This window comes from Helianthus annuus, chromosome 6, assembly GCF_002127325.2.
Source record: "Helianthus annuus cultivar XRQ/B chromosome 6, HanXRQr2.0-SUNRISE, whole genome shotgun sequence".
NCBI classification, from domain to species: domain Eukaryota; kingdom Viridiplantae; phylum Streptophyta; class Magnoliopsida; order Asterales; family Asteraceae; genus Helianthus; species Helianthus annuus.
Window position 1 is genome coordinate 14,905,981 of NC_035438.2, and position 10,745 is coordinate 14,916,725.

Genomic DNA, 10,745 nt, shown 5'->3' on the forward strand with positions numbered 1-10,745 from the left:
TAATAAACCCCTAAAAGGGTTTCCCCTGATCACCACTCTAACTAGTTCAAATGTCGAGTCAAACGTATACTTAAAAAGTCAACAGAAAGCCATTTTTGCGATTCTTGCATAATCTGTAATGTAGGTGATATGTAACCTGTTTGAATACTCATAAAACATGATAATAAGTATACTAACTTGTCTAAGCTCGTTTGATTCGGCCATTTGCTATATGGACCCGGTTCGGAGCCGAATGTCGCAAAAGTTTGACTTTTGCTTTGACTTCAGTTCTGACCCGTTTTAGTGCAATGTAGATATGCCTTAGGACTCTCTTAGGACCAGGTCACGTGATGGTATCACCCTCTGTGACCAGTTCGTTGTTTGTCCGAGTCTTTTATGCATTTCCGTTAATTGCTTAAAAGTTGACCGTAACGCCCTTTTCAAAATAAAACGAGTATTTCGGACACGTGAAGGGACCATAACCTTGCTTACTAAATTCTAAGCATGTACCTAAAGTTTCACGCCAATCCGAGGTCCAGAATGGGAGTTATGCTAAATAGCGCAATTAAAAGAAACTTTTGTAATAAACGGCGCGATTAGCATAACACCTACCTAAACCAAGATTTCGACACCAAACCTTTTACTCACTGTTGTAAAATAATATTTTGGGATTTTTAAAGATTTTTAATTAATTTTAACCTGCTCATAACCTGCGGTTATGGCTACGGTTCGGTAAATACCGAATATGCCCTTTTCGGCCAAAACTTGAGTTCTACAAGGTCTTTTGACCCGATTCCAGTTGCTACTGATTTTAAATAATAAATAAAGTATTTTGGACCTTATAAACTGAACGGTAAACTCAGATTTCCTGTAGAACTCTAAAACCCCTTTTAAAAGTCCTTAAAATGACCGGAAAACCCCTACGGGGCGTATAATAAACTTAAACTCGTTACGGGCATCACGGAAGGTATCCTACTGATACCACAACCTCTTTAAGGCATATTGACTTGGGAAACAAGTGTAGGACTCTTACGGTTACCCGTTGCGCCTATTGCGCGCACGGTTCGGCTTATGTAACTAGTTTACATAAATTAGCCGATACGGGTCAAACCATATTATTTTGACCCCAAAATCCAGAGTGTGAATATTAAACCCATATAAAACAAGTCTTCGAACTTGTTGGGTCAGAATCACATTCCATTCTCGGTTTTCGCCTTTCACGCGATTAAACCGTATCTATCCCTTGAAACTGACCGGTCTAGGCTACGGCTAATATAAAGACCCGTTAGGATTCTAATAGGTTATTTTAAAACCTTCGTTCCAGAATAGGAGCCCCAGTAAAAGATATCTGTGATTTAATCAAATAAGAACAATACTTGCAAAGGTAAATACTTTTAACTTATTTTCCGTATTACGGGCTTGGGTTACGGTATATATAAAATACCGCTTGATCGAGCATCAAATCTTCCATCGTTTGGTGGTTAATTGAATAATTTGATCGGCTCGTTTAAACAGTCTTGTTACTTAAAAGCCTTTGGGGGGTTAATGACCATGTCCCGGATATCCTAGGCATCATTTTACGAAATGGCCACGACCTCGACATCCGGGTGTAGGCGTACACCCGGCATTATGTCTATATTAATAAAAGACGTAACCGTTGGTTTACCCACCTCGGTTTTACGCAATGTGGTGTGTCTATTGATCTTTAACCCGGAGTTATAAAAGAGTTTACAAAAGTGTCGGTTGAATGTATTTACCAGTGTAAACTGACGTATTTTCCTAAAAAGATTAAGTGCAGGTACTAAACGTAATCGGCTGGCTATAGCTCCTTAGCATCCTAAAGAGTCTCGCAAGCTTTTGATGCCTTGTCTGTTGAACAATACTTTTTATTATTTTGATCCTCCTGTGGATACCATTCAACTATTTGTGATACATTCGATATTACAATCAATGGTTGGATTATATTTATCTTTATGCTTCCGCTGTGCATTCATATATTGTGTGGTTTGACTATATTGTTGTCAACTACGTCACGGTAATCCCCCACCAGGCCCACCGGTGAGACACGTGGAAATCGGGGTGTGACAGGTTGGTATCAGAGCCAACATTGAGTGGATTAAACACTATCCTAATGTGTTTAATCTCAGTGACACAATGGCACATACTTGAGTCTAGACAAGAACATAGGACAAATTCGAATTGTTATTCCAAGTTTGTCTTTTTCTTTTATTATTGTTATTTAAAGTTTTAAAAAAAGCAGGAAATATGGCACCTATAATTTTCCGAGGAAGAGGAAGGGGAAGAAGAGGCGGAGGAGAGATCTGTCACACCCCGATTTCCACGTGTATCACCGGTGGGCCCGGTGGGGATTACCGTGACGTAGTTGGAGACATCATAGTCAAACCACACAATATAATAATGCACAGCGGAAGCATAAAGATAATTATATTCAACTATTGTTCGTAATATCAAATGTATTACAAATAGTCGAAAGGTATCCACAGAGGATCAAATAATAATATCGAAAAGTATTGTTCAACAGACTTTGACATCTAAAGCTTGCAAGACTTGAATAATGATGCCTGGAGTACCAGCCTATTACGTATAGCACCTGCACTTAATCTTTTTGGAAAAATACGTCAGTTTACACTGGTAAATACACTCAACTGACTCATTTTGGAAAATGATTGAAAATTTATTTGAATGCACATGGCACAAAATATCTTTTGATTAAAATACCCAGAGGCAAGATTAATCTTTTTATAACTTGAGACAATCATATTTATGATCCTGTATACAGATTTACATGTTCGTTGTACGTTCAGGGCCCGATATAGAAACCGAGTCATGATTAATAGACACATCACAAGTATAGGCCCACTGAGCGTGAGATACCGTTTCCCTTATGCAACTGTCAGGTGTATGCCTACACCCCGTGCATAAGACGTGACCATTTTATAATACAATGATGTCAAGGATATCCGGGACATGGTCATTAACCCCTAAAGGCTTTTATTTCAAACAATACAGATCAAACCGGGTTACCTCAATAACTTAATCACAATCCGATTAAATATTCAATACCCGACCAAGCGGTATTATTATACCGTATCCCAAGCCCGTATAGGGAAATAAGTTAAGAGTATTTACCTGAGCTAGCTCCTGTCTTAAATAGCAAGAATAATAACTCAGCCGTATATTCTAATCAGTAGTCGCAAGTACTTTTACTGGGTTCCTAATCTGGAACGAAGGTTTTATCAACCTATTAGAATCCTAACGGGTCTTTATAATAGCCGTAGCTTAGACCGGTCAGTTTCAAAGGAATATATACGGTTTAATCGCGTGAAAGGCGAAAACCGGGAACAAGTGGTGATTTCGCCCAAACAAGTTCGAAGACTTGTTTTATATGGGTCTTATATTCACACTCTGGATTTTGGGGTCAAAACAATATGGTTTGACCCGCATCGGCTAATTCATGTAAACTAGTTACGTACGCCGAACCGTACGCGCAAAAGGCGCATCGGATAACCGTAAGAGTCTTACGCTTGTTTCCTAAGTTAATATGCCTTAAAGAGGTTGTGGTATCAGTAGGATACCTTCCGTAATGCCCGTAACGAGTTTTTGTCCTTTATACGCCCCGTAGGGGTTTTTCGGTCATTTTAAAGATTCTTAAAGGGGTTTATGAGTTCTACAGGGAATCTGAGTTTCCCGACCAGTTTATAAAGTCTAAAATACTTTATTTATTATTTAAAATCAGTAGCAACTGGAATCGGGTCACAAGACCTTATAGAACTCAAGTTACGGCTCAAAAGGGTATATTCGGTATTTACCGAACCGTAGCCATAACCGTAGGTTATGAGCAGGGTAAAAATGATTAAAAATCTTTAAAAATCCCCAAATATTATTTTACAACAGTAGGTAAATGTTTTGGAGACGAAATCTTGGTTTAGGTAGGCGTTATGCTAAATGCGCTATTTAATTACCAAAGTTCCGAAATTTGCGCCATTTGGCATAACTCCTATTCTGGACCTCGGATTGACATGAAATTTTTGGGACATGCTTAGAAATCAGTAACCAAGGTCATGATCCGTTCACATGTCCGAAAACCTCGTTTAAATTTATAAAGGGCGTTACGGTCAACTTTTAGGCGATTAGCGGAAATGCGTAAAAGACTCGGACACACAATGAACCGGTCACAGAGGGTTATACCATCATGTAACCTGGTCCTAAGAGAGTCCTAAGGCATATCTATACCTCACTAAAACGGGTCAGAACTGAAGTCAATGCAAAAGTCAAACTTTTGCGACATTCGGCTCCGAACCGGTTCAATATAGCAAATGGTTGATTCAAACGAGCGCAAACAAGTTTATATACTTAATATCATGTTTTATGAGTGTCTAAACAGGTTTCATAGCATATACATTACAGATTATGCAAGATTCGCCAAAACGACATTCTGTTGACTTTTTTTAGGTGCACGTTTGACTCGACATTTGACATGGTTAGAGTGGTGATCAGGGGAAACCCTTTTAGGGGTTTATTACCCACATAAATACCAACTCATAACTACTTTTGATCCGCAATAAGACTGAGCCATTACGGATTTATTTTGAAGTCAAACCGTAGTTACGACGGTTTGGTTTCTAGTAGTTATCTAAGCATAAATCAAACTACAAAGGATCTAGACGACTTACAGAAGTTGGGTCTTGCTTAGAGTATACAGAGAAATGCTTGAGAGCCTTTAGAATGACCAGAGGAGTGTGTTTTGAGTTGTGTGTTGGTTATGAACCAAACATGCCCTTTTATAGTAAGGTTTCACAACAAATTTTGACACACAAGTCCCCCAACTAACCCCAACCTTCCAACATGTGTCCCTAGTGTTTAGGAGTTGTTTAGGGGTCACTTTGAAGGTTTAAATGCAGGTCATGGCTTTTAGAAGGCTGAACAGCCAAGTTAAGCATGTTTCTGCATCTGGGCGCCTGACGCGGCCCGCATGGGGGAACCATGCACCTTGTACGCGGGTCGCCTGGTTTTTAAAATCATGCGCGTATCTTAGGGGGGCTCGCGGCCCGCCTTCACTTACCCCAAATCTCAACGCGGGTCGCGAGAGGGTGGTTTTTCAAGGCTTTTAAATCTTTTGAAATGATTACGAGAATCTGGTAATTAATAACGAAATCTTTCGTAATCATTAACCTGACCTTTCGGGTTTTGAAGGGGTAACTTGAATATTTTATAATCATGACTAAATCTTGGTAATAATGATAAAATATTTAGTAATAAATAATGAAATCTTTAGTAATCATCAACTTGACCTTTCGGGTTTTGAAGGGGTAACTTGAATCTTTTATAATCATGATCAGAATCTTTGTAATTAATAACCTGACCTTTCGGAACCGAAGGGGCAACTTTGCGATTTGGCCCTTGGTTATTTACAACTAAGGGCCTCGTGTTATTTATATGTATTATTCGGCCCCTTGGTTATTTTCAATATTATTAGAAAGGTTTTAACCTTTATTATTGACGCTTTTTACCCCTCGCATACGGATTTGATCATAACTTTCTCGTTTTAAAACGGAACTTCGCGAAACTTATATATTATATTCTAGTGAGCGTATTTTACTGTTACGAAGCCCCAGGTTCGTTAAATGGTCACTCAGAGGTATAATTAAACATGTTGACACGTTTAACCCCTATAGCTTGTAATCTCTCACTTTCTTTCGCGTTTCGTTTCCGTACGATCCATGATTTATCCGTTTGAAGGTACGAGCATCATTTAGGGATACTATAAAGTATATTACCCTTGATTGACATTTATAATCCTCGAATTTACATATGTTCAAGGTTTGTCAATTTTAGTCCTTCAATGCCACGTGTAAACTTAGGACACGTGTCGGCACATTATTGGACGCAAAAATTTCGAGGTGTTACATCCTCACCCCCTTAAAATAAATCTCGACCCGAGATTTACTCAAATAATTTGGGGTATTTTTCTTTCATCGTGGATTCAACTTCCCACGTATTTTCGGGATCTCTCCGGGCATCCCATTTAACCTTTACTATAGGCACATGTTTTTCTTCTAAGCTTCTTCACCTGTCGGTCTTTAATTGACAAGGCTTTACCACAAACTTCAAGTTCTCATTTATACGTTCATCAGTGTGAGGTATCATCAATGATCCATCGGTGAAGCATTTCTTTAGATTGCAGATGCGGAGCACATTGTGAACTCCATTGAGCTCTTCCTGTAAGTTCGACTCATAGGCGTCGGACCCGACACATTTGGTAACATTGAAAGGTCCTATGTATCTCGGGCTTAGCTTGCCTTTCTTCCAAACCGCATCACTCCAATTAATGATTCTGGGTCTACGTACTCTTCTGCCTATCTCGGGCAGACTTGAGTTGGCCTCGAGTCTGGACAATCTTGTCCGTTATTTCGAAGGCTATTTCTGGTCCTGATAGTTGGAACTTTACAACATCCGTCCAACAAACAGGCGATCTATACTTACTACCGTATATGCCTCGAAAGGCGCAGCCTTTATGCCGGTACGGCAGTTATTGTTGTAGGAGAATTCGATTAGTGGTAGGTCTCATATTAATGATGCAGTCCTAAACGGGATATGCATCTTAACCCTTCTCACCTTTCGGGAGATAAACAGGATAATCTTAGAAAGAGATAATCGAGATACAGGGAGACTACAGAGACTTTCCATATTTCAGGCTCCTGTTCCTTCATTATTATTTGTGTTAATACGTGATATGTTTATGTTATAAGTCCATGAATTCCTTATTTCGGAACGCTTTACTTGGACAATATTATGGATATCTTCTTCGAATACTACTAGTCGATATTTGTATACTATGATCATTGGGGTAGTTCCGGGGTTCCATGTATTAACTTCCATACTGATCAGGCATGGAAATAATCTATGGGACACGCCAGTATACGCCAATCCTCATATGGTACTTTTATCAAACATAGTTTGGCATTCGTAGGTGATAGAAAAACAATGAGAAATAATAACATATGTTGTCGTACTCTATTGCGAAGAAAGAGTACTTTTAGATTTTTCGGAAGGATTCTTATGAATTTTCCATCCGTAGGTTTTTACATTATGCTAAATATAGAGGGTTTTATGAAACGTTTGTAAAAAGCTTGCTATATTTATTGTTTATGAAGGATTTATTGGTATCTGATTCAAAATAAAACTTTTGGCATTTAAATTTATGATAAAGGTTAGGGAAAGTACTCCAGATTTCTAATGCCATTAAAACAATTTATTAGTTGCAAACCAACAACTGTTACTCTTTATCTAGATGGCCTTAATATATACTAACCATGGTATTTATAGACCATATAGGTTAATATAGTACTAACATTCTCAATGAACGTTATTTAATATATATATATATATATATATATATATATATATATATTCATTATGTTTAGTCTAGGTCATGAAAGACCATAAACGGCATTTAAGGTTCGGCCGAATTCATCATTTTCTTGACAGGGGATCAAAACGTCACTTCTGTCTTTATTATATTGATGAATTTTTGGACAGCTCAAAAGTCTGCCACGAGGATATCAGAACAGAGTGATTTTTAATAGATACAACATCGATCTAAGATTTGTTGGAGCGTTTTCTTAGGTACAAATGACAAATTCCTATCTCATATCAAATGATTGAGATCCTAAACATGCGGAGTCAATAGTTCTCAACAAATATGATCTCTTATGGAATTATATGTGCCAGTAGTAACTATTTTCTTCATAACCGTTTGGTAAGAAAGGTACCCGTTGTATCCTTATAATACTGCACCATCTTCTGGCCGTTCATTCCGAAGACTCATGTGTTTGTTCTTTTGGCTTCTTCGGGTTTCTTCTGATTCTTAGGGCAGTTGGTCTTGACATGCCCCCTCTCGTTACAACCGTAACAGGTTGCATCTTTTAGCTTTTCGCAATCCAGGGTTTTATGTTCCTGTGATCTGCAAATCCCACAAGGTAGGGGCTGAGATTCGAATCTGCATTTCCCGAGGTGGTATTTCCTACAGGTTTCGCACTTGGTCTTCTCAACCGACTGCTGACTGTCTCTTTTTAACCCGGAACTCTTCCTATCGGAGCGACGAGAATTCTCATCCTCCCTTTTTCTCTTTCCATTTTCAGAGGCCTTGGCAGCCATGCCTCTGACTATATCAAGTGTAAGAGATAGCGACAGGTCTGCCGCTGACCTGAACGTAGCAGGCCTTGAGGCCTTAACACTGGCCTTGATTTCTGGGGCTAAACCCCCAATGAAGCGAGCAATCCTCTTTGGTTCCGGTGTTACTAGGTAAGGAACCAGTCTGGACAGTGTATTGAAATTGGTGAGGTACGCTTGACAATCTAAATTTGTCATAACCAAGGATATAAAGCCAGCTTCAATTTTCTCAATTTCATGTTGAGGACAGTAATTCTCTTTGATAAGAGTAACGAACTGATCCCAAGTCATGTTGTACAAAGGGATTTTCCCGGTGGCTTGAATCAACGACCGCCACCAGGCTAAGGCCTCACCCTTAAATGTTTGTGACACGAACTTGACCACATCCCTCTCAGCGCATCCGCTGATGTCCACAACCGTATCCATTTCATCTAACCATGTTATACAATCTACAGCTCCATTCTCCCCAGTGAAATCCCGGGGTTTACATGAAACAAAGTACTTGTAGGAGCAACCCTTATCATGGGGTCCTTGATTTAGTATGATCGGTTGAGACGGATCGCTGTGATTATTAGAAGGGTGACGCTCGTCATCTTCCTTCTTGGGTTCATCCTTCTTGGAAGGAGGCTTCGAATGTGGTATAGATAGGGTCCTACTACGAGTCCCACTATACTCTTCGTACTGCCGCTCTAAGGCCTTCTTAACTGCGTCGTCTACCAACGCTTTTAGTTCAGCACCCGTTAAATTAATTCGGGCGTTATCATTGTTCTCCATTGGGTGGCTATTAATTTTATCTGAGCCAGCCATTTAATTGAACTGTTACATAAAACAAGGACAATAGTTTACTTGGGAGCTTATTATGGAATTGTCTTTTATGGCAATTCATTAACCATGGTAACGGAGACCATATTTGGTTAATTTATTAATCACATTTGTTTAGGATTTGTATTATAACTTAACCTAATTATAAAAACAATAACTGTTTTACTAGTGGCACGAAAGGCCTAGTCACATGGACGGTTTAATTTATAAGTCATGATTTCAGAGAATTAAGGTATTAAGGTTTGAATTGCATTCAGTACCTTCTCTTGACAGGGAGTTGTAGACTTCAACTGTCTTTTGTCTTTTAGGACAACAGGTATAGCCCGTGGGCATTTCCCTTCTGAGGGATGGTTATAATATGATCATCTTCTCAGATGCTATTAGTCGAGATCGTATGGATCCTACCGATTATTTTGCTTGGACCTGGTCCAACACTTTTAGACAGGAGGTCACAGACCACCACTGTCATTGTCTTATCGGACAACAAGCTTAGCCCGTAGGCACTTCATCACTATCAGATGTTTATAATGTGATCATCTTATAGGATGACACAAGCCGTGATTTGTAAATCACTAGGCCAGATAAGAAAATTGGAAGAATCCAATATAAGGATGACTGTTGTGATTTTCCCGAATCACATTTGTCAATAGTGTTAACACGTGCTTAGGTGTTAACAAGGATCTGAATCCCTTGAGTAGGTTTCACCATCTTGGCCGTGTAGGCTAGGTCTCACCTTTAAGATTCTTTTTAAACTGCATACTGGCAGGGAAAAGAGGGATGTTTATTTTATTCAGGATTTTTATCATAAATCCTAATTTAATAATATATAATTATGGCACAAGAGACCAAGTCACAGGGACAACTTTATATTATCAACCTTGATTTTGTAGAATTAAGGTATTTAGGCCTGAACGTGTTCTTGCCTTTTCTTGACAGGGAGTTGTAAGTTACGACTGTCTTTATTAAAATTTCTGGCCTGGGGGCCTATCAATTTACATCTCGTAAGATGTTAAGACATATAGTCATTGCACTGATGATACGTTCAGCGGTCACAGTAATGACATGACGACATGATCAGTGCCATTAATTTAATCAACTGTTGTTCAGTGGTCATAATAATGACATGACGGCAGGATTAGCACTTAACTTAATCAACTGACGTTCAGTGGTCATAATAATGACATGACGACAGGATTTGCACTTAATTTGATCAACTGTCGTTCAGTGGTCATAATAATGACATGACGGCAGGATTAGTACTTAATTTAATCAACTGTCGTTCATTGGTCATAATAATAACATGACGGCAGGATTAGCACTTAATTTAATCAACTGTCGTTCATTGGTCATAATAATGACATGACGGCAGGATTAACACTTAATTTGATCAACTGATGTTCAGTGGTCATAATAATGACATGACGACAGGATTAGTACTTTACTTTAAATCAACTGTCATTCAGTGGTCATAATAATGACATGACGACAGGATTATCGTCTAGAGGGCTTTGAGCATAGCTCATCTCCTTAGGATGGGGAATTTCAAAAGATCACAATTGTTGATGTCGCAATCGGACAGTGTATTATAGCCCGTGGCACTTCCTCCTTAAGGGATGATTATTTTTAATAAGGAAGGTTTGGAATAACCCAATCTAGGGATGACTTACGTGATTTTATCGAACCACGTTTGCCAGGAGTGTTAACATTTTACGGATGTTAACAAGGATTTGAATCTCTTGAATAGGTCCTAC

General features: G+C 38.9%; 1 long non-coding RNA gene across 1 annotated transcript; it reads right to left on the minus strand.

Moving 5' to 3' along the window:
- Nucleotides 1-2,560: 2,560 nt before the first annotated feature.
- On the minus strand, nt 2,561-5,088 carry LOC110909468. Its single transcript, XR_002575384.2, has 3 exons — nt 4,674-5,088; nt 3,130-3,219; nt 2,561-2,601 (listed from the first exon to the last, which is right to left on the minus strand). It is a non-coding gene; the product is annotated as an uncharacterized LOC110909468 (long non-coding RNA).
- Nucleotides 5,089-10,745: the final 5,657 nt, after the last annotated feature.